General features: G+C 52.0%; 1 long non-coding RNA gene across 1 annotated transcript; it reads right to left on the reverse strand.

Annotated features, from left to right (window-relative positions):
• Window positions 1-1,160: 1,160 nt before the first annotated feature.
• Window positions 1,161-27,685, reverse strand: LOC138849064 (uncharacterized). Its single transcript, XR_011387445.1, has 3 exons — window positions 27,558-27,685; window positions 23,568-23,714; window positions 1,161-1,876 (listed from the first exon to the last, which is right to left on the reverse strand). It is a non-coding gene; the product is annotated as an uncharacterized lncRNA (long non-coding RNA).
• Window positions 27,686-27,845: the final 160 nt, after the last annotated feature.

Here is a 27,845-nt window from a genome sequence, read left to right on the forward strand (position 1 = left end):
GGTTCGGTCTCCCTACTTATTCATCTCATAGATATCCAGTGAGCATCCACTACGTGCCAGGCACAGGGGCACGGGCGTGACTGGGAGCCCATCACCGCCCTGGAGGCCTGCGATCCGAGGAAGGACCCAGACAGCAAACAGGCAATGACAAAGCCCCGGTGACGTGTGTTGAAACGGGAAGAAGGCAAAGGGGTCGCGGGCACGCAAAGGAGACACCAAGGGCCAGCAAGCACTTCCTGGAGCAAGTGGCCACTAGACTGACACTGGAAGCAGGGAGGAGTTAGGCCCTGAGCAGGACAGGCACATTTCAAGGGGAGAAGACAGCACAGGAAAAAGTCCAGGGAGGAAAACGCATGCTGCAGGGCCGGCGCTGTGGTGTAGCAGGTAAAGCCGCCACTGCCTGCAGTGCCAGCATTTCATATAGGCGCCGGTTCGAGTCCCAGCTACGCCACTTCCAGTCCAGCTCTCTGCTATGGCCTGGGAAAGCAGTGGAAGATGGCCCAAGTCCTTGGGCCCCAGCACCTGTGTGGGAGACCTGGAAGAGGCTCCTGGCTCCTGGCTTCAGATCAGCTCAGCTCTGGCTGTTAGCAGTCATTTGGGGAGTGAACCAGCGGATGGAAAACATCTCTCTCTCTCCTTCTCTCTCTCTCTCTGCCTCTGCCTCTCTGTAACGCTGCCTTTCAAATAAAATAAATAAATCTTAAAAAAAAAAAAAAAAGAAAAAAGAAAACGCATGGTGCTTGGGACTCAGGTGCATGTCTCAATGAAGCAAAGGATTAGGAGATGGATATGACTTTTTTTTTTTTTTAAGATTTATTTATTCGAAAGGCAGAGCAAATGATAGACAGAAAGAGGGCTTCCATCTGCTGATTCACTCCCCAAATGCCTGCAACAGCCAGGTCTGGGCCAAGCTGAAGGCAGAAGCCTGGAACCCAGTTTGGGTCTCCCCCTTGGGTGGCAGGGCCCAAGCACTGGAACCACTACCAGCTGTCTTCCCAGGCACTTTAGCAGGAACTCGGGTTGGAAGTGGAGCAGCTGGGACTTGAACCAGTGGCAGCTTGATCTGCGGCATAACAATGCAAGGGGTTTTCAAGTCCAAAATTTGGCAAAATGTATTTTTTAAGTGAGCCGTTTTTTTAAACCTTGAAAGATGTTTAGGCTTTTTTTTTTTAAAGATTTATTTATTTATTTATTTGAAAGGGAGAGAGAGAGAGAGAGAGAGAGAGAGAGAGAACAAGAGAGAGGGAGCTGCCATCCACTGGTTCACTCCCCAACTGGATGCAACAGCCAAGGCTGGGCCAGGCCAAGCCAGCAACTTCATCTGTGTCTCCCAGATAGGTAGCAGGAGCCCAAGGACTTGGGCTATCCTCCACTACCTTCCCAGGCACATTAGCAGGGAGCTGGATCGGAAGTGGAGTGGCCGGGACTCGAACCTGTGCTCCTGTGGGATGCCAGTGTTGCAAGTGGTCGCTTCATCAGCTGTGCCACAATGTTTTCAGTTTGTATTTATTTCCATATCAACTAGTTACAGAGCTGCCCTCTTGTTGCTGCTGTGTGGTCGTGGAGGTAGGACCCTGCCCACGAGGGCCAGCTGCCCTGACCACACCCCGGCTTTCTCAGCCCTGCAGTGGGCAGCTAGTGGAAACACACCAGGACCGGTTGGGTTGTTGGCTGTCATATGTCCTCACCGGCGACATGCTTCGGATTCCAGTAGCCCTGGTGAGAAAGTCAGCTTGCTGAGGCTGTCCGGTCAGAGGTCAGGCCACCTGGGAAGGCAGCTCCGCCTCTGCTCTGGGTTTGCCGGGAGATTCCTCTCATCAGAATCTTAAGTGTGGGGAAATATGTGTTTCTCAGCTGCGGGTTGAACACCAGAATTCTTTAAAAAAAAAAAAAAAAGAAAAAAGGATTGGTTTATTTATTTGAAAGGCAGAGTTACAGAGAGAGGAAGACAGAGAGAGAGGGCGAGAGAGTGATATCTTACATTTGGAGGTTCACTACCCAGATGGCTACAACAGCCAGGACTGGGCCAGGCTGAACCCAGGAGCCTCCCACGTGGGTGCAGGGGCCCAAGTCCTTGGTCCATCTTCTACTTCCTTTCTAGGTGCGTAAGCAGGGAGCCAGATCAGAAGTGGAGCAGCCAGGACTGGAGCCGGCACTCATTTGGGATGCTGGCATTGCAGGCAGTGGCTTATTCCGCTGTGCCACACCACTGGCCCAGAAAGCCAGTGTTACTATGCCTACTACCGAGTGTCCACGTGGAGACACAGGGTCCCGGCCAGTTCTGATGCCCACTCCCTGAGACCTCAACCTCACTACCTTTTTAGAAACTATTCGATGCGACATGAACACTAAGTGACATATAAAGATGCATTAAAAGTTTAAAACAAGTATTAAAGCAAGACGGGGAGGATAGAAACGCTCCCGCTGGGACACTGCTTCAGGGGAGCTTGGCAGTGGCTGCTCAGTGCCTGGCCCTGTCACCGGGGCCAGCCCCACCTACGTCCCAGCTCTGGGGAAAGACTCAGCCACTGGCGCCCTCCCTGCCCGGCCCAGCCCGGCTTTGCTGACCTCATGGGCGCGGGCGGAGGCTGAGCTGTTGAGGGATCTCTCATCTCCTTCCTGCCCACTGACTTCCCTGTCACAGCCGCGGGTCCCTGCAGCGTGCCGATGGTCACCTTTCCCACAGCACTGCCTCCTCCCCACTCTGTGGGAACCCGACCAGGCTCCAGCACCTCAAGGGCTGTGTGATTCTCACTGGCTTTGGGTCTTCCTAGGGCTTTGCCCAGGGCCACAGCAGCAGCCAGCGCAGGTTGAGGTGCTGTCACCCTCGGGAAGGTGCAGCAGCTGCTTCCTGGTCTTCTGGGACCTGCCCTGTATGCTGGGGACAATCTACAGTAAGTCCCCACTAAGACCTGAGAGGAGGGGGGCTTTCACGGTGATTGGGAGACTCCCTGTCTGCAGGACAGGACAGAGCCGGTGCCGCCCGCATCCCCCTCCCCAAGTCACCTGCTAAGGCTCCATGAGCAGGGACTCCAGCCTCTCCCTGATTCGAGGTCGGAGGGTAGAGGTGAGGACAGACCCCTTGCAGCAGCCCAGGGTGGTGTCCCGTGGAGCCAGCCTGGTGGAGGGCTCAGGGCTGTTGTGCGGCACCTGGTCCCTTGCCTGCTTGCACACCTACGCCGGCCGCCACTGGTGCACGCTGACCCCAGGTGAGTGCACCTGCCCGGATCTCCTCACCTCCCTGACACAAACTTACTGTCATCCAGGCATCACAGAGGGATGCTGCCCCCAACCCCGCAACCCCCCCGCCCGACCTTGGGACCTTCCATAAAAACAATGATTTCTTCGACTTTTTGCTTAGAGGGAGGGAGTCTCCAAGGCTCTCTTCCGGTCTCAAGAAGCCACGGCAAGGGTTTGAACACAGACAGTCTGGCATCCTTAACTGGGCTTGGATCGCAGTTTCGTCCTTTTTTGAGCTGTTACCCTAGGTGAGTTCTTCTCAGAGGCCAGTTTCCTGGTGTAGCCATTATTACTGCGCAGTTCTTAGGATTTCTGTGAAAGTTAAAGGGGAACCTGGGGCCGGTACCATGGGGTATTGGGGGACCTGCAGTGCCGGCATCCCATATGGGCACCGGTTCTAGTCCGGCTGCTCCTCTTCCAATCCAGCTCTCTGCTATGGCCCAGGGAAGCAGTAGAAGATGGCCCAAGTCCTTGGGCCCCTGCACCTGCATAGGAGACCTGGAAGAAGCTCCTGGCTCCTGGTTTCAGATCAACACAGTCCCAGCCGTTGTGGTCATCTGGGGAGTGAACTAATGGATGGAAGACCTCTCTCTCTCTCTTTCTCTCTCTCTCTCTCTCTTCCTCAGCCTCTCTGTAATTCTGCCTTCAAATAAAATAAATAAATCTCCTTAGATGGTGCCTGGAATGAGATATGATCTCAGCATACCATTTCCAAAATGTGAGAGATACACAGACACACACACAGAGAGAGAGAGAGAGAGAGAGAGAGAAGGAGAGAGGAAAAGAGAAAGAGAGATGGACCTTCTGTCTGCTGGTTCACTCCTCAAATGGCAGCAACATCTAAAGCTGGGCCAAGTGGAAGCCAGGAGCCAGGGACTCCATTCAGGTCTCCCATGGGGGTGGCAGGGGCCCAAATCCTTGCTCCTTCCTCCGCTGCCTTCCCCAGGCGCATTAGCCAGGAGCTGGTTCAGAAGTGAAGAAGCCGGATACGCACACCAGCACACTGATACAGGACATGGGCATCCCAGGCAGGGTTAATCCGCCGCACTGCACCGCTGGCCCCTAAAATGTGGTTTCCTGGGACAACTCTGCTAGGATTGAGAGCGACGCAGCAGGTGAGGCTCTGAGGCTCCACCTGATGCCGTGTTCTGCGGAAGAAACGACAGCTCCGTGCACAGGAAGCCACGTGCAGGCTGAGCTACACAGCACCGTAGCTTAGCACACACGCTCGGGGGCCATGCTGCCTGGGCTTGGATCCCAGCTCCCTGAATTAGCGGCAAGTTCCTGAATGTCTCTGCGCCTCATCTATAAGATGGGACCGGACAGTCCCCACGCCCTCCGGTAGCTGGGAGGCTTTAAGAAACCAGCCCACGGAGAACAGTGCTGGCACAGCGGAAGGGGTGCATGCACGTTAGCTACCACCCCTCCCAACCTGCGGTGAGCTTCGGGGCAGCCCCACCCCTTTCCTTTGCCGTTCTACTCCAAGTTCACCCTGTTCCGGAAGCTCTCCGTGACTGATCTGCATTTTCTGTCCATGGCACAGTACCCCAGCGCCCGCACCCTGCTTTCCTGTACGGACAATTTAACCAACTTCGCTCCAACCCCGTAACCTCAACACAGAGGGAAGCTTACGACAGTCAGTGAGTCGTCTCGTGACACGGTGACTCAGTTACGCACTCAGCATCCGCTCATCGAATATTTGTTGTCCATGTCCTGTGTGCCAGGCACCACGTTCCACGGGGCTTCCCCTAGAGCCCCACGTGGAAGAACCAGGTGGAAGGTGATGGACTGAAACATCTCTCTTCCTGTCTCCTAGCACCTACTTTTCCTTCCTTCCTTCCTTCTTTCCTTCCTTCCTTTCTTGCTTCCTTCCTTCCTTTTTAATTTATTTTTATTTACTTGAAAGAGTTACAGAGAGAGGTCAAGACAGAGAGAGAGAGAAGTCTTCCATCCGCTGGTTCACTCCCCAGTTGACCACAACGGCCAGAGCTGTGCTGATCTGAAGCCAGGAGCCAGGAGCTTCTTCCGGGTCTCCCACGTGGATGCAGGGGCCCAAGCACTTGGGCCATCTACTGCTTCCCCAGACCATAGCAGAGAGCTAGATTGGAAGAGGAGCAGCGGGGACTCGAACCGGAGCCCATATGAGATGCCGGTGCTTCAGGCCAGGGCTTTAACCCGCTGCTGCACCACAGTGCCGGCCCCAGAACCTGCTTTCCATCTTCAGACTCCGCGGAAGGGTGATGCTTTTTCAATAGTTCAAGGTTCTTAAAGAACCCCGAGAAATTGCACACCAGATACCTAGCAGTGTAGGGATTCCCTTCATCTGCTTAACCCAGCCACTGGGGACAGGAACCCACAAAGAGGCTCAGTGGGGAGCTGTGAACACCAGAAACTATCTGTTGGCATATTTATATTCCCCCCCCGGGGGGGGGGAAGTTCAATTCCAGGAAATATTAAGGGCTAGATAATAGGATAGTTTCCTAACACAAAATCTAAAACATGACAAATATTTCTTTAAATACATAGCAGGTCTTAAAGGGAAGGGAAAAAAAAGGAAGCGAAATCTACAACAGAGAAAGCTAAGGCAGCCAGCAGCCTGAGGCCAGAGCTTCGGTCAGGGCTCTGAAGCTGGGGATGTGGCTCATCTTGATAACCTTGGCCCCGGGCCCTCACGGCTGTCCTCTCCAGAAAGGACTGGGCCAGGAGACGCGTGTCTGGCAGCAAGAAGACGTCTCTGCACCTGAGGTTGGGCCTGTGCCAGCGGGAACACAGGGCAGCCTCTGCCCGTGTCGGGGGTGGGCCCCCCTGCCCCGCCCCTTCCCTCCCTGGCACTCAGAGGAAACAGTAACAGAAGTTGCGAGTGCATTGGTGCATCCCTGCAGAAGTCTTGCCCAAGGTTTCTCTGCAGGGGCTGCCTGCCTCTCAACCCAGGCTTTGTAGGGTCTTCCACACCAAAAGGATAGATGACGGTGTTGTGGGTAGCAGGTGAAACTGCTGTTTGCTACGCCGGTATCCCATAGCACCTGTTTGAGTCCCAGCAGCTCCACTTGCTATCCAGCCCCCTGCTGGATTAAAGCAAAGCTGGGGAAGCAAAGGTGATGGCCCAAGTATTTGGGTTCCTGCCACCCATGTAGGAGACCAAGATGGACTTGGCTTCCCTCTCCCTCTCCCTCTCCTTCTGTAACTCTGCCTTTCAAATAAATAAATTTTTAAAATAATAAGGACAGATAATGAAAGCTCAAATACATAAAAATGAACAAAATCAGACAAGGCAAAAAGCCTGTGTGAGCAGGCATCCGCATACCCAACAAACAGCGCGTGGGCTCCATTCCATCCTCCCGTGACGGAATGTTTAGGTCCAGTGTAGCACACAAGACTTTCAAAGATGTTTAGAGAAAAATAAGAAGCAACAGAAAACACAGGAAAGAAACCATATCCCATGAAAAGCAACGCGGGAGGGATATGGTCCTCGGCTTACTCCTTTCTGCCCGGCAGGCCGCAGGGGAAGTGTGGTCAGTCTCGTCCCACCACGGTCCCGCTGTGCCATAGCGCCGGCCCCATCACAAGCTTTTCTAAGTGAAATATTAAAATGGGCAAATCCCAGGCCAGCATTGTGGTATAACAGGTAAAGCCAGCACACGTGATACCATCATTCTTTATGGGAGCTTGTTCCTGTCCCGGCTGCTCCGCTTCTGATCTAGCTCCCTGCTAATGACCTGGGAAAAATCAGAGGAAGATGGCCCAAATGCTTGAGCCCCTGCACCCACATGGGAGACCCAGGTGAAGCCCTTGGCTTTAGCCAAAGCCAAGCTGCTGTGGCCTCTTGGGGAGTGAACCAGTGGATGGAAGATCTGTCTGTCTCTCCCTCACTAACTCTGACTTTAAAATAAATAAAAATAAAATCTTTAAAAAAAATAGTAGGCAATCCCTGGAGACAGAAGATAGGTTGCTGGTTGCCGAAGAGAGAGGGCAATGGGGAGAGAATGCTGATGGGTATGGGGTTTCCTGGGGGTGATGATTTGTTCTCAAATCAGAGGTAACAGTTACACAAGCCTGTGAATACTAGAGCCATTGAGTGGTTCTTTTCAAGAAGTCTTTATTTATTTGAAGGTAAAATGACGGAAAGATAAAGATCTTCCATCTGCTGGTTCACTCCCCAAATGGCCACAACAGCTGGGGATGGGCAAGGCCCAAGCCAGGAACCAGGAACTCCATCCAGGTCTCCGATGTGAGTGGCAGGGGCCCAAGTTCTTAGGCCATCTTCTGCTGCTCTCCCAGGCACATTAGCAGGGAGCTGGATCAGAAACTGAGCAGCCAGAACTCCAACCGGCACTCCAAAATTGGATGCTAGTAGGCAGAGCTTAACCCACAGCGCCTCAATGATGGCCCCTTGTTCTTTTTTTAAAAAGGCGGGGGGCAGCTCTGTGGCACAGCAGGTTAAGGCCCCGGCCTGCAACGCCAGCATCCCATATGGGTGACGGTTCGTATCCCGGCTGCTCCACTTCTGATCCAGCTCTCTCCTACGGCCTGAGAAAGCAGTGGAAGATGGCCCAAGCCCTTGAACCACTGCACCCACGTGGGAGACCCAAAAGAAGCTCCTGGTTTCGGATCAGTGCAGCTCCAGCCATTGTGGCCATCTGGGGAGTGAACCAGCGGATGGAAGGCCTCTCTCTCTCTGCCTCTCCTCTCTCTGTGTAACTCTGCCTTTCAAATAAAAAAAAACTTAAAAAAAAAAAAAAAGACTTGAAGGCACAGTGACAGAAAGACAGGCAGAGATCCACCTTCCAGCTACTGGTTCACTTCCCAAATGTCTGCAACAGCCAGATCTGGACCAGGCCGAAGCCAGGAGCCCAGAACTCCATCCTGATCTCTCACAAGGGGGGCAGGGACCTAAGGACTTGGGCCATCTCGCGGTGCCTTCCCAGGAACATAAGCAGGGAGCTGGATCAGATCTGCAGCAGCCGGGACTCGAACCAGTGCTGCAACATGGGATGCTCGCATCCGGAGCAGCAGGGTAACCCACTTTGCAACACCCACTCCTCCAAAGGAAAGAAAAAGCAACAAAATGAACTAAAACCCCTGGTAAGCACTTACGGTCAGGCAGGGGGCAGACATAAAGTTGAACAAGTCTTCAGTTGGAGGAGAGCAGATACTGATGGCTGTTGATGAAATCTTCATATCGAAATGTGAAGGGTCCCTTTCTCCCTTCCCTTCCCGAACAATTCCGCCTTCAAGCCCTCGGGGAGCACCAGGTCTGTTGCCGAGGGGCCAGAATGGAAGATCTCGTTCATTCACTGCTGTATCTTCAGGGTCTTGAGAAAAGCTCAATGAATATTGGATGAATGGAGGACTCTTGTACTCTGTCACTTCCATCTGGGCCCTGATCAAATGTCCTTTCTCAGGGAGGCCTTCCTGCCTGTCCTGTATAAAGCAACACCCGATATCGCGTCCGTCTCCCGATTCCCTTACGTGGCTGCAAGTTTTCTTCATGGTCCTCGCCGCCACCAGTCTTATGCTTATACTTATGCTGAGTATCTTTTGCTGAGTATCCCCCCACCCCAAACGTAGCCCTTGAGAACGAGAACATGACCTATCTTACCAATAACTGTGTACCTAAATCCAGACTGCTCAACGGATATTCACTGAATGAATGAATCATTTTTGTGTATTTGAGATATTTCATATTTTTTTTGAAAAAAGAACAGCTGCCCAATGAGTAATCCTATTTATTGGTATTTGTTGTGCAACAATATTTTATCAGTGATCGCTTCTAGCTGACAGGATAATGAACTTTTCTCCCAAATTTTCTCCCATGTGCAGCTGCTACTTTTATAATTAAAGGAAAAATATTTTAATTTACTTGCATTTTGTAAATAGATGGCTTGAGCAATGTTGTGAAAACAGGCAATCGGGGAAAACAAACATGGGAGTTTATTGATGAGGAAATTGGGTCAAAAGGTTAGGGCAGCCGTGAGAGGCCAGAGGGAGCGAGACAGCTCTGGCCGTGTGTACAATGAAACCGGAACAGGGTGTCCCATGGAAGGTGGCCAGAGGGCACCCACGGCGAACACCTGGGCCACAGGCCTAATTTTTTTTTTTTTAAGATTTATTTATATATTTGAAAGGCATAGTTGCAGAGAGAGGGAGAGAGGTCTTCTATCTACTGGTTCCTCTCCAGATGGTTGCAACAGCTGGGGCTGGACCAGGCCAAAGCCAGAGCCTTGGAACTCCATCTGGGCCTCCCACATGGGTGACAGGGACCTAAGGACTTGGGCCATCATCTGATGCTTTCCCAGACACATGAGCAGGGAGCTGGATCAGAAGCAGAGCAGCCGGGACTCAAACTGGCGCTCTGATGTGGGGTGTCGACTTTGCAAGCGGTGGCTTAGCCTACTAGGACACGATGCTTCCCCAGAGGCCTTGATTCTTCATCTGCCGCTGGCACTAACCACTCACCTGGCGTGAGCTACAACACCTGGCGTGAGCTACAACACCAGCCCCTTCGAAAACTTTAAAAAGGCACAAGAAAAATTAATGGGAAATATGACACATGTTAACTGGACAAATTCAGCTCAACACAACAACTTCTAATGTGGGATGTGGGTGCATTTTAATGTGACAGAAGTATCCTAAAACAGCTATAGCTAGGGCTTGTGGAAGGTCTTAAAGTGAGAACAGGTGCATTGTGGAAGTTTTTTATGTTCTTGAGTTTCAACTTTTATACAATTTGTTTCGGGAACCCCTCATTCCTTCCCCCTTCAGATAACAAAATCTGCAGCTGCTCAAGTCCCATACAGAAAATGACCTAATGTTTGCATGTAGCCTTATGCACAGCTTCTTGTATACTTTATCCTTTATTTTTATTTATTACTGACTTGAAAAGCAGACAGCGACAGAAAATACCTGTAACATCCAGGACTGGATGTTAAATCCAGGAGCCCAGAACTAAATCCGGGTCTCCCACAGAGGCGGCAGGGACCCAGGTACTTAAGCAATCACCATTGCTTCTCAGGCTGGGCATTGGGAGTGGAACTGAGCCAGGACTTGAACCCAGGTACTCCAGTGTGGCCTTCTTACCAATGCACCAAACACCCACTCCACTGGCCACACTTGAAGTCATCTCTGGATTACTGAGGATACCTCACTTTAAATTGCTTTGGTACCCTTGAATACAATGCAATACTATGTCAATAGCTGTTATACCACATTGTTTAGAGAATAATGACAAGACAAAAAAAAGTGCACATCTTAAGTAGGGACCCATCTTTAGTTTTTTTGTTTTTTAATTTTTTGACAGGCAGAGTGAACGGTGTGAGAGAGAGACAGAGAGAAAGGTCTTCCTTTGCCGTTGGTTCACCCTCCAATGGCCGCCGCGGCTGGCACACCAATCCAATGGCAGGAGCCAGGTACTTATCCTGGTCTCCCATGGGGTGCAGGGCCCAAGCACCTGGGCCATCCTCCACTGCACTCCCGGGCCACAGCAGAGAGCTGGCCTGAAAGAGGGACAACCAGGACAGAATCCGGCACCCCAACCGGGACTAGAACCCGGTGTGCCGGCGCTGCAAGGCGGAGGATTAGCCTAGTGAGCCGCGGCGCCGGCTCCATCTTTATTTTTTTCCCAAATATTTTCGGTCTGTGGTTGATTGAATCCATAGCTGCTGATTCCACGGACACAGAAGCACCAAAGATATTAGAAAAAAGGAACTCCATGAATGTCTTGAAAAAGCTTGTTCATGAGAAAGAGAAATTCGGCATGAGGAGGTTTTAAATGGACCACCCCTCTCTCCTGTCAATGACAAGACTCCAAAGGGAAACTCACCTGAAATGCAGACTTCAAGCTCTCTCAGCTCAGGGGCGCCTGGCTCAGCTGGGGATGGGCCAGGCCTGGAGTGAGCTTCGCACCACTTGGCGAGGAGCTGCGGGGCTGTGGGAGGAGCTGTGCTTCTTGCGATCCTGGCAGGGAGGCTGACGCTGGGGCCCAGGGACTGGGGGGCAGTGGGGTTCTCCTGGGCTCTGGGCTTTGTTCATCTGTAACCACTGCTTTACCCCGCCCCCAAATACACACACACACACAAACACAAACACGCCCTGCATTTGCACACCCTGTGTGAGCGTGGGCGCCTTGTCCATCATCCCAGGCTGGCACCTCTCCCCCAGACACAGAGGGCCAGAGGGCCAGACGTTTTTGCAGCCAGCTGACCAGCTCTGTGGGCTCTGCTCCAACATGTCCTGTTGGCCGATGGAGGGCACAGCTCGTCTTTCTGCCTCGTAACCTGGCTGGAAGGATGAGAGGGGCTGCTGGGGGAGTGGAAAGAAGGGAAGGGGACCACTTACCTTTGAGGAGAACTCCAACCTTCCCTGTCTCCCTAGTAACTCCTCCCACACCCTTGGACAGTAACTAAAAGACCAAAGAGAAAGGCTGTCTCCTGACCTCAACAGCAGTGGCCCAGTCCCTCCCAAATCCTCCCCCACCAGCCACAGCCTCACCTACAGGTCCTAAAAGGCAGCTAAAATCCCAGACGCCCAGCTCTCCCATTTGGCCCTGGAAACCCCCAGCCCTCATTGTGGCATTTGGCCTGTCAAGGTGTCATTTGCTGCTATCATAGTGCTGTGTACAAGGTAGGCAGCCAGGGAGGGACAAGGAGCTAAGGACAGCCAGCACCCAAGACATGTGCACTGCCCAGCTGCCATCACCTGCCTCGGCACACACCACGCCTCGCCGTGCAGCTAAGCCTCACTTTCCGTCATGCACCTGATGCTGTGACAGCTACTTGGAGACCTCCACGGGGGCTGTGGACCCTCTCCAAACACTGCCTCCTTTGGGTCTTAAGTCAGGCCCTGCCCTAAGCCCCTCCTCTTATCCTATAGAAAAAGACAATGCTGGGGTAGGCGTCGTGGTGTACCAGGTTAAGCTACCACTTGTGATGCTAGCATCCCCTATGGCGCCTGTTCATGTCCTTCTCCCCCTATGGCGCCTGTTCATGTCCTGACTCCTCCTCTTCTGATCCAGCTCCCTGCTAATGTGCCCAGAAAAGCAGCAAAAGATATGGCCTAAGTGCTTGGGCCCCTGCACCCACGTGGGAGACCCAGATGAAGTTCCTGGCTCCTGGCTTCAGCCTGGCCCAGCCCCAGCCCTGGCCATTGCAGCCATCTGGGTAGTGAACAGAGGATGGAAGATCGATTCTCTCCCTCTCTCCCTCTCCCCAACTCTTCCCCTCTCCCTCTCCCTCTCTCTTTCTCTCCCTCCCTCCCTTCCTCCCTCTCCTTCCTTCCCTCTCTATAAATCTGCCTTTCAAATAAACAAAAATAAATCTTAAAAAAAAAAGGCAATTCATGGGGCTGGCACTGTGGCACAGCAGGTTAACACCCTGGCCTGAACTGGCATCCCATATGGGTGCCAGTTCAAGACCCAGCTGCTCCACTTCCGATCCAGCTCTCTGCCATGGCCTGGGAAAGCAGCAGAAGATGGCCCAAGTCCTTGGGCCCCTGCACCCGTGTGGGAGACCCGGAGGAAACTCCTGGCTTTGGATTGGCACAGCTCCGGCTGTTGTGGCCAATTGGGGAATAAACCAGTGGATGGAAGATCTCTCTCTCTTTCTCTCTCTCTGCCTCTCCTTCTCTCTCTTTCAAATACATAAATAAATTTTTTTTTAAAGGGGGCAATTCTCTCTCATGAGGTTAACATACTCATGTCTGTGTTTCTTATGCTTTTGTCTTTCAGTAAGTTGTGCTTTTCTGCTCATCTCTATTTCTCCTGCTGGTATTCTTACATGTGGGAAGACAAGAACCTGTACTAAGTCTACCTGGGGGTCTCTTCAAGCCCAGCCATGGCTCCCCATCCCTACAATGTAATTTGGGGTCCTGTTCCCCACAGCAAGTGCCCAGAACAAGTGTTTATGCCTCCCCGTTGGTAAGCTGTTCTGTGGAGGGAGGGAAGCTTTGGGGCTGTCCTAGAAAGCGGTTACAAGCATCCTGCTGATGCATATCCCCTCTGCTGGATTTTTGCTGGTTGTCTGCGTATCCCTGGGGGATGGGTTCCAGAATCTCCTGCAGATACCAAGATCTGAAGATGTTGAAGTACCTGTGTAGCATGGCACAGTGTTTGCAAGAGCCACTGGTGTTCTGGGTACTTTGTATCAAAGTATCAAAGATGACTGATAATCCCCAATACTATCTAAGTAGTTTTAACTTAGATAAAACTACTTTAACTACGTAGTAGTTTTAACTACTAACTGTATTGTTTGAGGGAATGATGACCAAAGTAGGGGAACTCTGTGTATGTTCAGTACAGATGCATTTCTTCACATATTGTTGCTCCACGATTGCTCATGGAACCCACAGATCTGGAGGGCTGACTATATGCTTTAAGATTTAAGAATACATTATCGGAGGGGGGGAGGCTGGCATTGTGGCGCAGCAGGTTAACGCCCTGGCCTAAACCACCGGCATCCCATATGGGCGCCGGTTTGAGACCCAGCTGCTCCACTTCTGATCCAGCTCTCTGCTATGGCCTGGGAAGGCAGTGGAAGATGGTCCGAGTCCTTGGGTCCCTGCACCCACATAGGAGACCCAGAAGAGGCTCCTGGCTCCTGGCTCCTGGCTTCAGATTGGCGCAGGTCTGGTCATTGCGGCCAGTTGGGGAGTGAACCAGCAGGTGGAAGACCTCTCTCTCTCTCTGCCTCTCCTTCACTCTCTGTGTAACTCTGACTTTCAAATTAATAAATAAATCTTTAAAAAAATACATTATCGGGGCTGGTGCTGTGGCATAGTGGGTAAAGCCGCCACCTTCAGTGCTGGTGGCCCATATGGGTGCCAGTTCAAGTACTGGCTGTTCCACTTCCAATCCAGCTCCCTGCTATGGCCTGGGAAAGTAGTGGAAGATGGCCCAAGTCCTTGGACCCATGCACCCATGTGGGAAGACCCGGAGGAAGCTCCTGGCTCCTGGTTTCAGCTCAGCACAGCTCTGGCCATGTAGCCATTGGGAAGTGAACCAGTGGATGGAAGACCTCTCTCTCTGCTTCTCATTCTCTCTCTGTGTAACTCTGACTTGCAAATAAATAAATAAATCTTTAAAAAAATACATCATCAGGGCAGGGGTGTGGTGCCACAGGTTAAGCTGCCTTTGGGACACCTCTATCCCATATCAGAGTGCCTAGTTCAAGCTCCACCTCCCCTTCCAATCCAATCTTCCTGGTAACATGCACCTGGGAGGCAGCAGGTGATGTCTGGAGTATTTGTGTACCTGCCACTCACATGAGAGATCAGATGGAGTTCTAGGCTCCTGGCTTCAGCATGACTCAGCCCTGTTTTGCAGGCATTTGGCGGGGTCGGGGTGGGGAGAAGGTTGTGAACCAAGGATGGAAGATTTCCCTCTCGCTCTCTCTGTTGCTTTACCATATATGCATACAGGTGGGCTTTGTGGCACTGTAGGGGACACCGTAGGGGACACCGTATCCCACATCAGAGATCAGAGTTCCTGGTCTGAGTCCCAGCTACTCCACGCTTCTTATCCAGCTTCTTGCTAAAGAACCCTGGAGGCAGTGGAAGACGGCTCAATGATCTCAGTTCATCTCACCCATGCTGGAGACCCTGACAGAGCTCCTGGCTCCTGGCTTCAGTCTGGCCCAGCTCTAGCCCTGGCCATTGCAGCCACCTGGGTAGTAAACCAGAGATGGAAGATCTCTCTCTCTCTCTCTCTCTCCATCCCCTGTCACTCTGTCTTCCAAATAAATCAAGAGATCTTTTATATATATATATATGTGTGTGTGTGTGTGTGTGTGTGTGTGTATTTTAAAGATTTACTTATTCATTTAAAAATCAGAGTTATACAGAGAGAGAAGTAGAGGCAGAGAGAGAGAGAGAGAAGTCTTCCATCAGTTAGTTCACTCCCTAGATGGCTGCAACTGCTGAAGTTGCACCAATCCAAAGCCAAGAGCCAGGAGTTTCTTCCTCGGTCTCCCATGTGGATGCAGGGGCCCAAGGACTTGGGTCATCTTCCACTGCTTTCCCAGGCCATAGCAGAGAGCTGGATCAGAAGTAGAGCAGCCAGGACTCTAACAGGCACCCATATGGGATGCCAGCACTGTAGGTGGTGGCTTTACCCACTACACCACAGCGCCGACCCCAATATATATTTTAAAGTTTATTTTATATTATTTTAGAATTTTACGTATATGTATATGCATATATATAGTCTCCTTATTCTGTGCCTTGAGCAAACCAGATGCTCAGTGGTTATTTGTGGATCAGCCGCTTACCACTCACAAGTACTAGGAATCAGTAAACCCCTTTGGCCACACTGAACCTGGCCATCCCACCCATATCACCAGATTCAGACTCAGTCCCTGCCTGTAAGTAAAACGGCATTGTTTTGTCTGCGGCGTGATTTACGTCCCAGACACCATCCTAGGCTCCAGTCCCTGCCGCTATGGCTGGAAACCAGGTGACCAGATGGCCCAGTCAGGGATGTCAGCTCCACCCCCACCCAAATGGGATTTGCTATAGCGAGAACCAGCTTCCCGAACACGTTCTCTCTCGTCAGATCTCTTTCTCTCTTTCTTCTTCACCCTCTGTCTCTCTGTTGATTCCCTCTCTCAACCCCCACCCCCTTCTTCTTTGCCCTTTCCCTCCGGCTGGTCGGATTTTCTCCATCAAGAAGCCCTTTCCCTTACTCGGGCGTTTGGTGTGTTTTGTTGTGGCCTTACACTGCCCAGCCTGGATCACAGGGCAAACCCCTTCCCCTTTCCAGCCTCCGACCCCTCATGGTGACAAGTGAGCTCAGTGGTGGCTCTAACACGTATTCTAGCTGATTAGATTCCATAACTAATCAACGGCCGCTTTGGGACTCACTTGAGATGCAGGCTCGACCCAAAATAATGAGTGGGCCGTGTTGAGCCCAGCGGACTCTGAGCACGTCAGAGGACAGGTGACTCTCCATGAGGGCAGGTGTGTGTACACTGGCAGCCTCCACACCTGTCTGTGACTCTGAGCCATTGTTGTGCTCACTGTCCATGTTGCTACTGGACATCCTGGAGGGCCTGGCCTGGGCCCGCGGCTTTCACAACCTCCTGGTGCAGGTCTCTGAGTCAGGCACCATGTGATTGTTGGCTTTGTGTACCCAGGACCATGTGCAGTGTCGTCACTGCGGGAAGTCCAGGTTCCTCGATTGGATTAGTGAACTACTTAGGAAACAGTGAACCGTGGGCTACCTGAGACCCCCTACTTCTCCCGAGCTGGGCAGAGGGGCAAGTGCCACCCCGTCCTCACTCCCATGAAGCTCCCACTCCCTGGGCTGAGCGTCTTGGCACAGAGGGCTCAGCTGCTGCTTACGAAGCCCACATCCTGAGTGCCAGCTCAGGGCCCAGCTACTCCACCTTGCCACCCTGCTTCCAGCTGGTGCACCTGGGAAGGCAGCAGATGATGACGCAGGGACTGGGGTCCCTGCCACCCACATGGGAGACCCAGATGGAGCTCCTGGCTCCTAGTTTTGGGCTGGCTCAGCCCCCAGCTGTTGTGAGCATTCAGGGGATTAACCAGTCGTGGTGGAGGAGCTCTCTCTGTCTCTCTTTCTAGTTCTGTCACTCCGCCTTTCAAATAAATAAATAAATCTTTTTAAAAAAAAAATGGAGAAAGGATTCTCCATGAAAATTTGCCCTGGTCTCCTGTGGGGGAGGGGCTTCTAAACGCAGGAGGCCCCTGGAGGGAGAGGCGTGAAGTCAAGGTGATTCCAGGAGCTGGAGACAGGGGAGGGGCAGGTACAAAGTACAGTAACCAAACCTGCAGTCCCTAAGCCCTGGTCACATCACCGTGTGAGAAGTCAGACCGGTTAACAGACAGGTTGGTCCCAATGGAAACTGAGGGTGCAAAATGCGGCCTTTCCCCAAAAGTTGTCTTTTTTTAAAAAGATTAATTTATTTGTTTGAAAGGCAGAGAGAGAGAAAGGTCTTCCATCTGCTGGTTCACTTCCCAAATGATCACAATGGCCGGAGCTGGGCTGATCTGAATCCAAGAGCCTAGAGTCTGGAGACTCCTCCAGGTCTCCCATGGGGGTGCAGGGGCCCAAGGACCTGGGCCATCCTTCACTGTCTTCCCAGGCCATAGCAGAGAGCTGGACTGGAAGAGCAGCAGCCAGGATTTGAACTGGCGCCCACATGGGATGCCAGCACTGCAGGTGCCTCCCCACCAAAAAAGTTATCTTTAGCAAGGTCAGAAGTGCATGCCCCATTCCTTGGGAGCTTCCCATCTTATCATGAGACCAGCGAGGGAGTGGCAATGCTGACTCCTGATCTCAGAGTTCATTGTGAAAACAAGTTACCTCTCCCACCCTTTTCATTTTATGAGCAAGACAGACAGGGTGAATAAGATTACAAATTGGGTCTTTTGATGGGCTTTGCCCCCCCCCCCCCCGCCACGCACCTTGTAACTAATAATTATCTGAGTTGTTTTTTTTTTCCCCCAAAAACACTTGTGCTTAAAACCCCCAGTACCACCAGCCCCTTCAGGTTTTGCCTCTCTTGGAGGCCTCCCTCCACCAGGCCTCCCTGGCTGGAGGTCTCTGATGTAAATCAGTCTTGCTGTCCTCGCTGCCTTGTCTTTCCTCCGCCACCGTTTCACCCGTTACAACCGGAGTGGCCAAGGAAAGCCATTCTCTTGTGCCAGGAAGGACTGAGAGAAGTCGCTGCTGTCCTGGGGACCCAGATTTCTACTCACCCTCCTCCTGCGGCTGGGCCTCCCAGGGCAGAACAGAAGCAGCCCTGCTTGGGGGAGGACGTGCCCCCTCCGTCAGCTGTCTCCCCAGCACTGCTGTCACCCACAGAGCTGGACTTCCTCCCCTACAGAGTGGGTGCACCCTCCACCCCCCAAAGCCATATTCCTGCTTCCGGAGCAGGGCACTCACCAGTACCTCCTTCCTGATTTTCCAGTCTGGTCTTCCCTACCTGGGACATCTGACCATCCTGGTGGGCCATGCAGCGATTCCAGTCCTGCCCACCACCCCATCTGAGAAAAGCTTAACTCAGCGAGCTCTGCATTTTCTAACCAAGTCCCCTTTGCAGGTCTGAAGCCCACTTGTCCCCACAGGGCCCTCAATGGTCTCTTGCAAAGTTATCCTGCTCTGTTTCAAGAGAAAAATCTCTCCAGTGGGCCCCCACTCAACAGTCACTGATTCATTGTTTCATTTACCCATTCATTCTCCATTTGTTTAGCATTGCCACTCTTCTATTAAAGATTTCATGTGCCATGGTGCAGCCGGTAAAGCTGCTGCCTGCAGTGCCCGCATCCCATATGGGTGTAGGTTGGAGTCCCGGCTGCTCCACTTCCAAACCAGCTCTCTGCTATGACCTGGGAAAGCAGTAGAAGATGGCCCAAGTCCTTAGGACCCTGCAGCCATGGGGGAGACCTGGAGAAAGATCCTGGTTCCTGGATTTGGATCAGCCAAGCTCTGGTCATTGCGTTCATTTGGGGGATGTGAACCAGCAGATGGAAGACTTCTCTCTCTCTCTCTCTCTCTCTGCCTCTCCTTCTCTCTTTGTGTAACACTACCTTTCAAATAAATAAATCTTTTTAAAAACTTCATGTTTTTCTTATCAATTTTCCAAGTTCTTTTTAAAAATGATTTTTTTGACAGGCAGAGTTAGACAGTGAGAAAGAGAGAGACAGAGAGAAAGGTCACCCTTCCGTTGGTTCACCCCCCAAATGGCCACTACTGCTGGCGTGCTGCAGCTGGTGCACTTGCGCCAATCTGAAGCCAGGAGCCAGGTGCTTCCTCCTGGTCTCCCATGTGGGTGCAGGGCCCAAGCACTCCACTGCCTTCCTGGGCCACAGCAGAGAGCTGGACTGTAAGAGGAGCAACCGGGGCAGAATCTGGCGCCCCAACGGGGACTAGAACACAGGTGCCAGTGCCGCAGGTGGAGGATTAGCCTAGTGAGCCGCGGCACCGGCCTAAAGTGATTTATTTTTATTAACTCAAAGGCAGAGTGGCCGGCGCCGCGGCTCACTAGGCTAATCCTCCACCTTGCGGCGCCGGCACACTGGGGTCTAGTCCCGGTCGGGGCGCCGGATTCTGTCCCGGTTGCCCCTCTTCCAGGTCAGCTCTCTGCTGTGGCCTGGGAAGGCCGTGGAGGATGGCCCAAGTCTTTGGGCCCTGCACCCCATGGGAGACCAGGAGAAGCACCTGGCTCCTGCCTTTGGATCAGTGCGGTGCACCGGCCACAGCGCGCCAGCCGTGGCGGCCATTGGAGGGTGAACCAACGGCAAAGGAAGTCCTTTCTCTCTGTCTCTCTCTCACTATCCACTCTGCCTGTCAAAAAAAAAAAAAAAAAAGGCAGAGTGACAGGAGAGAGATGTTCCATCCACTGGTTGACTCCCTAAATGCTCAACAACAGCCAGGAGCCAGGGACTCCAACCAGGTCTCCCAGGTGAGTAGGAGGGACCCAAGTATTTGGGCTATCTTTCACTGTTTTCCCAGGCACATTGGCAGGGAGCTACAATGGAAGCAGAGCAGCCAGGACTCAAGCTGAAGCTCTGACACAGGATGCTGATGTTGCTGGTGATGGCTTAACCTGCTGCACCCAAAACACCAGCCCTCCTTTCCCTCTAAGATCTCGATATAGCAAGGAGTTGAGCCCCTTTGTGGGGAGCAACTCAGACTAGACTGTTACTCGAATTAAGACTTATTCTATGCATCTGCTCTCCCACAATATGGCGCTGGGAGAGGAGGAAACAGCTTCTACACAGCTGCCTCCAGTTCAACCAATAAACAGCAGGAGCTGCTCCTGATTGGAGGAGAGCAGTGTACTCGACGTGTGGGTAGCAGAGTTGGGATTGGTGGAAGAGGACTATAAAGGAGGTGAGAGACAACATGCACCAGGAACATCTAAAGGGAACACCTGAGCAGCCCCCGAGAGAGCCGGCCGGCAGTGTGCCGCTCCCCCGCGGAAGTGGGGAAAGTGGCTAGGGGGAACCGCCCTTCCACGGAGGTGGAAGGGTCGGTAGCCAACCTGGGAAGAACCAGCAGCAAACCCGGGGAGGGCCGAGCAGACGAAAGAACAGCGCAGGGTCCTGTGTTGTTCCTCCACGAAGACGGGGAGCGACACCCCTTCGTGTTATATTTATGACAATATTTCTCTTCCTATTTGCTTGTAATTTTGTTCATGGTTATTCTCTTTTTTACAGTTATGTGCTAACAACTTTAAGTGTCAACTTAAAAAAAGCAATGGGTGAGGCATTTGGGAGACTCTTCTGCCCTCCATCCCTCAGTCATTCCACTTACAGGTCTAGAAGCCTGATAGTACAGCCACACCCATAAATCACTTATATTTGACTCACATATATAAAGTTCAAAAAATTTAAATTGAGTACTGTATAATATATAGTTATGAAAATAGTTCATAAAATCAGCAAAACTCATGCAAAATTGATTTATAAATACTAAGTAATTGCCTGCAGTTTATTAAGTTGCAGTGAGCGATACACCTGCCAGGCCTCGTGCTGATTGGTCAACAAGCATTTTCTTTTGCACAAAGGCCCGCGCGAGGACCCGAAAAACAACAACAGGAAGCACGGGGGAGAGGAGTCCAAGCTGGTGCGGCCGACCAGGGACTCACAGGGGCCAGCGTCACCCAGCCCCCGCACTGCGCCGCCCTCGCCATTCCCGCACGAGGACACACTAAGAGGACCGGATCTCTCCTGTTGACATTTCCCGCTGGCCTACTCAGGAGCCATGGCTTCCAGGACTAGACATCTGGGTGGAAGGCCAGGCCACACCTGCAGGCTGAGTGGCCCTGGTCAGTCTTCCTGAGGCTCCATTTTCCAGTCAGTTATCTGTCCATGTGATGCAGGTGCACACCCTGGGCAGTTTTGAAGATGAAATGAGATGAAGTAGGCAAAGCCCTTGGCACAGCAGTTGGCAGAGAAGGGCTCGGCAGATGTTAGTTATGTTTTATTGTTATTATTAAAGATTTATTTTAATTATTTGAAAGGCTTGAAAGGCAGAGTTGAGAGAGAAAGAGAGAGAGATCAATCTTCCATCCACTGTAACAGCCAGGGATGGGCCAGGCTGAAATCAGGAGCCTAGAACTCCATCAGGGTCTCCCACACCGGTGACAGGGACCCAAGACTTGGGCCATCTTCTGCTGCTTTCCCAGACCCATTAGCAGGGAGCTGGATGAGAAGTGGAGCAGCCAGGTCAAACCAGTGCTCACATGGGCTGCTGACTTCGCAGGCGGCAGCTTCCCCACTCGCTGTGCCGCAATGGCAGCCCCTAAGAGGGTGCACTTCTTCCTGCTCTTCTCCTCTCTCCTTCTTTTGGGATGTTGCCAGGCACAAGATTTCCCACCCGGGAGTATTACTGAGCAGTGTTACAGGACAGAAGGGTTACCAGAGAACCCCTTCCTCCTGGGAATGTTATTGGACAGGAAGATTCCTGGGGACCAGATCTCCCCAAGATTGTCTTTGGGCGGGAAAGATAGACAAAGTTACAGAGAGAGGTAAAGACAGAGAGAGGTCTTCCATCTGCCGGTTCACTCCCCAAATGGCCATGGAGCTGAGCTGACCTGAAGCCAGGAGTCAGGAGCTTCTTCTGGGCTGCCCACATGCTTTCCCAAGCTCATCAGCAGGCAGCTGGATCAGAAGCGGAGCAGCCGGGGCTTGAACCGGCACCCATTTGGAATGCTGGTGCTGCAGGCAGGGCTTGAACCCACTGCACTACAGTGCCAGCATACTTCTGAGACTTCTATGTCTCTTTTCCTATTTAACTGCATGAACTTCCCGGTTTCTTTTCTCTCTCTCTCTTTTTTTTTTTTTTTTTTTTTGTTTACACACACACACACACACACACACACACGGGCTTATACCTGTAACATGACAAGCCAGAGTTCCTACTGGGCACTGGAGATACAGCAGTGAACAAGACAGACAGGTTCCCTGCCCCACCCCACCCCTGGGAACCTAATCCCCTGATTCAACTCCCCGTGCTTCACACCTGATCAACAGGGCTGGCACCCGTCAGAAACCTTGTTGTAGGCTTTCTTGCACTGCCTTTTGTAGACATCACTTGGAATCGAGGAAACTTAGACAAAGGTTCCTACTCTTCCTGCTAGGTAGGAAGTTAGCCTAGGTGTGTGACAGGGGTCTGAGGAAACCCAAGCACCTGTGGAGGGGAATGCAGCAGCCTCGGCAGCTCCCTATTTTACACTAGGAAGTCCTGCTTATACCCCAGTCACTTCCCAGGTGATCCCAGCCTCCCCTCAAGGGGAGCTCCCCAGAGAATCCTGTCTGCCTAGTGCCAAATGGGCCATCGAGTAACATGACCTTCACAGCCCTCCCCCAAGGAAGGCACCCTTGAGGGGAATCTCTTTTTTTTTTTTTTTTTTTTTTTTTTGACAGGCAGAGTGGACAGTGAAAGAGAGAGACAGAGAGAAAGGTCTTCCTTTGCCGTTGGTTCACCCTCCAATGGCCGCCATGGCTGGCGCGCTGCAGCCGGCCCACCGCGCTGATCCGATGGCAGGAGCCAGGTACTTATCCTGGTCTCCCACGGGGTGCAGGGCCCAAGCACTTGGGCCATCCTCCACTGCACTTCCGGGCCACAGCAGAGAGCTGGCCTGGAAGAGGGGCAACCGGGACAGAATCCGGCGCCCCGACCGGGACTAGACCCCAGTGTGCCGGCGCCGCAAGGTGGAGGATTAGCCTAGTGAGCCTCGGCACTGGCGAGGGGAATCTCCTCTACTCTGCCACGTGAGCTGCCCAGCTTAATAGCACTGGGTAATAAAACCTAAGGAGGCATTTTACCTACTGCACACCCAGCAAGCCCTTTGTCCAGAAGAGGGTCGGGGGAAGGAGAAATGGCAGGAGGAGCTGGACCCCACTCCCTTATAAACCCCCATGTGAGTATAAACTGCACCCAGCACTCCCTTCCTGAGACTCCGGCCTGGTCCGCCAGGTGTATTTCTCTCAGCTCAACTCTTAGTCCTTAACTGAGATGCCCAGCTCGCCTGTCAGGTGTAGTCTCTCCATTAAACTAGGTAACCTTGCTTTCCCCAATCTGAATGATGAGGCTCTCGCTCTCAGAAACGTCTGGATTGGTGCCCATCTGTTGTGACGGATGCCCTACCCCATTAAACCTTGCCACCTTGCCAACCGCTACTGTGTCACGTCAGAATTCTTTCTTAGGCAAAGACAAGATCCTATCCCACTCCATGTCTGCTCACATTCTCACACCAGGCGCCTTCAATTACTCTTCATCCATGCATCCACATACTGCTCTTGTCTCCAAAAACGTATTTGCCAGAGATTCAGATTAACGCACGAGAACAAGACGTTCACTCCTTTACCTCAATATTTGCCATCCAGCACACGCTACCATTGCAGGAAACCTGGGGAGTTGAGGCCTGGTGTCGATGATGACCGGACACGATGGTGAGAGCAAAAGTGAAGCTGTGTTCCAGTAAGAGAAGCTCCGAACGGTGTGATCGGAGGGGCTGGTGGAGAGACTAAGCCAGTGAGGTCTCGCAGTCTAGGGGCATTTGTATGACCTCACCGTGTCATCTTCAAGGAACAAACGGGGTGGTTATACGTTAGTTACTGTAAGGCCAGGGGCGGCCTTAATGGAGGCCTTTCTGGCTTGTTTACTTGTAAACCTAGATCTTGTCACGGTTGGTAGGGATCTGTTACAAGGCCTTCCACCCTGTGCTGTGCTGGGAGGCACTGCGGGATGGTGTTATTCTGGAGCTGCCTCACTGCTAAACAGGGATAAACTGTAAAGGCAGCTCCCTGTTAATGCCCTGGAGAAAGCAGCAGACCCAAGTGCTTGGGCCGCTGCCACCAAGCGGGAGACCCTGAAGGAGCTCCTGGCTCCAGGCTTCAGTCTGGCCCAGCTCTGGCCTTTGTGGCCATTTGGGGAGTGAGGCAGTGGATAGAAGATCTCTGTGTCTGTCTCCTTGTCACTCTGCCTTTCAGATAAATAAATTTAAAAAAAAATCTTAAAAGAAAATAAAAAACCTAAAGCAATGCCTGCTTTACGATTAAGCAACCTAATTGTGATTTAAATAATCCCAGGTCAAATTTAATCACTTGCCTTTTCAGTTAGCCAGAGCTGTCCCACGGCAAGTGGCCGTGCTGCCAGAATTGTCCTGCAGCGGGCTGCCACGGAGCTGTCAAACCCAGAGGAGCCTGGCGCTCTCCCCCCCAGCCACCTTCTTCCACATCATCTGCTCCAGCCAAGCACTTCAACCCAAAGAAGATTGCTCTCAGCAGTGTCTGGTGAGAGGGGTGGAAAATGCTTGCCCATTCACACACACATAAATACACACCTTTCAGGAGGTATTCTGGGCATTTTGTACAAAGTCACGTCATAGAGGGCTTCTGTGTTTGGCTTCTTTCATGTTTTTAAGGTTCATTCACGTAGAAGCTTGTATCAGAACCTTGCATCTTTTTACGTTCAGATAATATTCTGCTCTATGGTTATACCAAATGTTGTTTGTCCATTCATCAGACGGTAGACATTTGGGTAGTATCCACGCCTTGGCTATTATGGACAACACTTATATGAGTGTTCACGTACAGGATTTGTGTCGGCGTATATTTTCAATTCTCTTGGGTATATATCTAGGATAGAATTGCTAGTTTCTGTGATAACTTTGTTTAATATTTTGCAGGAACATTTTATGCTCCCACTAGCAGTGTACAAGCCTTGGTATTGTCCTTTTTTTTTTTTTTTTTAAATTGTAGCCCTCCGAAGGGTTGGGATGCATTTCATGGTGGTTTTGATTTGTATTTCCTTAGTGGCCATGATGTTCAATATCATTTTGTGTGCATATTGACCAGTTCTAAGACTTCTTTGGAGAAATGTCTATCCAAATCCTTTGCCCATTTTAAAAAATAATTATTATTTGCTTGAGAGGCAGAGCAAGACAGAAAGAGACAGAGACAGAGACCTTCCATCTGCTGGTTCCTTCCCCAAATGGCCACAACAGCCAGGGCTGGGCCAGACCAAAGCCAGGAGCCAGGAGCTCCTTTTAGGTCTCCCATGTGGGTGGCGGGGACCCAAGCACTCGGGCCATCATCTACTGCCTTCCCAGGTGCATTAGCAGCCAGGACTCAAACTGGTTCTCTGATATGGGATGTCAGCGCCATAAGCAGTGGCTTAACCCGCTGCACCAACATGCTGGCCTGTGTTCATTTACTTCTGAGTTATAAGAATTCCTTTTGGGGCCGGCACTGTGGCATAGCGGGAAAAGTCACTGCTTGTGGTGCCAGCGTCTATATGGTACCAGTTTGGGTCCCTGCTAATGTGCCTGGGAAAGCAGTGGAAGATGGCTCAAGTATTTGGGCCATTGCACCCATGTGGGAGACTCAGAAGAAGCTCCTGACTCTTGTTTCAGATTGGCCAGCTCCAGCTGTTGTGACCATTTGGGGAGTGAACTAGCAGATGGAAGATCTCGCTCTTTGTCTCTCTCTCTCTCTCTGTAATTCTTTCAAATAAATCTTTAAAAAAGAGAATTTTTTATACAAATCCATTATTAGATATATAATTTGTAAATATTTTCTATTACATAGGTGCTCTTGCCTTTAAATGTTGGTTTGGCTAAGTGTACCATTCCAGCTTGCTAGTTATTAACTCTTAGACATTTAAAATTTTTATTCCTCAGGGCCAGCACTGTGGCAGAGAGGATTAAACCTGCTATCTAACTTGCCCATCAATTTTATAATTTTGGTTAGCATAGCTTTCATTTTCAGATGTTCTATTTCTTTTTCTTTTTAAGATTTATTTATTTGAAAGTCAGAGTTACACAGAGAGAGAAGGAGAGGTAGAGAGAGTCTTCCACCCGCTGGTTCACTCCCCAATTGGCCACAACGGCCGGAGCTGCACTGATCCAAAGCCAGGAGCTAGGAGCTCTCATGCGGGTGCAGGGACCCAAGGACTTGGGCCATCTTCTACTGCTTTCCCAGGCCATAGCAGAGAGCTGGATCGGAAGTGGAGCAGCCAGGTCTCGAACTGGCACCCATATGGTATGCTGGCACTGCAGACAGCAGCTCTCCCCGCTACACTACAGCGGCGGCCCCTGTGCATACGTATTTGTATGAACGTTTTCAATCCTCTTGGGTAGTCAGCAGAGGAACTGTTGGATCATACAGTAATCCTATCTTTCTAAGGAACTGCCAAACTATTTTGCAAAGTGATTGCACCATTTTACATTCCGAACAGCAGTGTATGAGAGTTCCCCCTTCACATCCTCACCAACACTTGTCCTTTTCTGGCTTTGGGTACATGATCATCCTAGTGGGTGTGAGGCCATAGCTTGTCGTGTACATTGTATTTTATGTGTTTGCTTTCACACAAGTTATAGCACACCACAGATATACTGTGCACTTAGCATTTCTCATATATTGTGGAGATCACTTGTTTCTACAAAACTGTGTATTCTTTTTTGCTGGCTTTATAATAAACCACTGTACAGATGTACCCTAACTTATCTAACTAGATTCCTATTTTATTATGACTTAGAGAAGGAGAGATGGAGAGAGGTCCTCCATTGGCTGGTTCACTGCCCTGATGGCTGCAAAGACCCCATCTGGGCCAGACAAGCCAGGAACCAGGTTCTTCTGGGTCTCCCACCGGGGTGCAGGGGCCCAAGCACTTGAGTCATCTTCCGCTGCTTTCCCAGGCCATTAGCAGGGAGCTGGATCGGAAGTGGAGCAGCCAGGATTCGAACCAGCGACCAGAAGGCAGGCGGCGGCTTAACTCGTAGTGTTTCAACGACAGCCCCTGGAGTCCTATTAAGGGTCCCACCCCGGCCCCGCCCCAGTCCTCTGCTGTTAGGCACGGCACCACCAGGACCACCTCTGCAGGCTCCATTCTCCACGTGCGAGTCGGTAAGGACAATTCCTAGAATTGGGTTACAGGGCACAGACGGAACAGTGAGACCAAAAAAGGCCCACAGATAGCCGCGGGCTGCTAGGGAAGCCGGTTCCAGGCGTTCCAAACGCGTGCCTGCCTGCACGTCTGGATCCCAAACTTTCTCGAGGCCCCGCCCCCGCCTTCCCGGACCGCAGAAAGTAGGGGAAAGGCGACAGCAGGGACGTGGCTCCTCCCTCCCGCTGGCCCCGCGCCCAGCTCGGCCTCCCAGCCCGCAGCTCGCGACCGCTCCACTCCGACTCCGCGCTGAGGCCAGGCCGCCTCAGAACAGCACCCCAGCCCCCAACTCCGGGCGTGAGGCTGGACCGTTCACCCCGAAAGCGCCCCCTCAGAATCAACCAGCGGCCAATGCTCTCGCTTCAGATGAGGAAACTGGGGCCCACCGACTACAAAGAGACTTGCCGACCTGCTGCGGGGTCTCACCCCCGGAGCCCGCTGTGTTTCACCTCTTCCGACATACTGCTAACCCCACTCCGGCTCGCACCCGCCGCGACTCAGAAGCGCGCCGCGACAACTGGCAGACGCAGCGTCCAATCCCGGTCCGCTCTCGCCGGGGTGGGGCGGGACCGCGGACGTGCGCCGGGGGGGCGTGCGCGTGCGGGCTTCAGTGCGCGTGCGCGTGCGGGCTTGGCGGCGCCCGAGTGCGCGGCCTGCGGGGGCGGGGCCGCGGCTATAAGGCGACGATCCCGGGCGG

Source organism: Oryctolagus cuniculus, chromosome 3, assembly GCF_964237555.1.
Source record: "Oryctolagus cuniculus chromosome 3, mOryCun1.1, whole genome shotgun sequence".
NCBI classification, from domain to species: Eukaryota; Metazoa; Chordata; class Mammalia; order Lagomorpha; family Leporidae; genus Oryctolagus; species Oryctolagus cuniculus.